Genomic DNA, 634 nt, shown 5'->3' with positions numbered 1-634 from the left:
GGGAAAAAAAAATACTTGGACAGCAGCTCGGTTTTGAGCACTGTTAATTTGCTTACATTCATTCATACTGAGCTCTGAAATCACAATTACTTTTTTTTAAACAGCTCTTTGTGAAGTAGCTGATTTTAGCAGCGAGGGATCTAAAGATCTATCAATGCGCAATTAAGATCTTGTAGCACAGAAACATATCAGTTCTGTGTTTAATCTTGTGTATTGTGTTTACAGACCACCGGCGTCCCCATCCGGGCATGCAAGCGCGCTCAGCTCAACATCATCCTGAAGAGAGTGACGGGCTTCCCGTAAGTCCATTTGTGGAATGATTTTCCAAGCTTGGCCCGTCGCTAATTGTGTCACCTCCCATCTCACAGTGACACCAAGTTCCTCAACGAGACCATTTTCCCCATCATGTACGTCAATGAGGTGAGAAGGACCGCAGCAGAAACGCAGCCAACCTGTTCATTTTGAACCGCAACATCCATAACATCCTTTTTTTTTTTCTCGAGTAGACGGCCACGGTTGACGACGACTCTGCCTCCCAGATGAGGACGCTGCTGCTAATCGTTACCGTGGTGTCCAACTTCCCCTTGCTTATCGTGGGCATGGGCCTCATCCTGCTGCTGGTCCTGGTGGTCCT

General features: G+C 47.0%; 1 long non-coding RNA gene across 1 annotated transcript; it reads left to right on the top strand.

The window, feature by feature from the left end:
- The first annotated feature begins 198 nt into the window (after positions 1–198).
- LOC109508823 (uncharacterized) lies at positions 199–628 on the top strand. Its single transcript, XR_002166790.1, has 3 exons — positions 199–299; positions 369–420; positions 507–628. It is a non-coding gene; the product is annotated as an uncharacterized LOC109508823 (long non-coding RNA).
- Positions 629–634: the final 6 nt, after the last annotated feature.

This window comes from Hippocampus comes, unplaced genomic scaffold, assembly GCF_001891065.2.
Source record: "Hippocampus comes isolate QL1 unplaced genomic scaffold, H_comes_QL1_v1.1 C16643104, whole genome shotgun sequence".
Classification (NCBI taxonomy): Eukaryota; Metazoa; Chordata; class Actinopteri; order Syngnathiformes; family Syngnathidae; genus Hippocampus; species Hippocampus comes.
The sequence above is the reverse complement of the archived record's forward strand: the minus strand, read 5'-3'. Positions and strand labels throughout refer to the sequence as shown.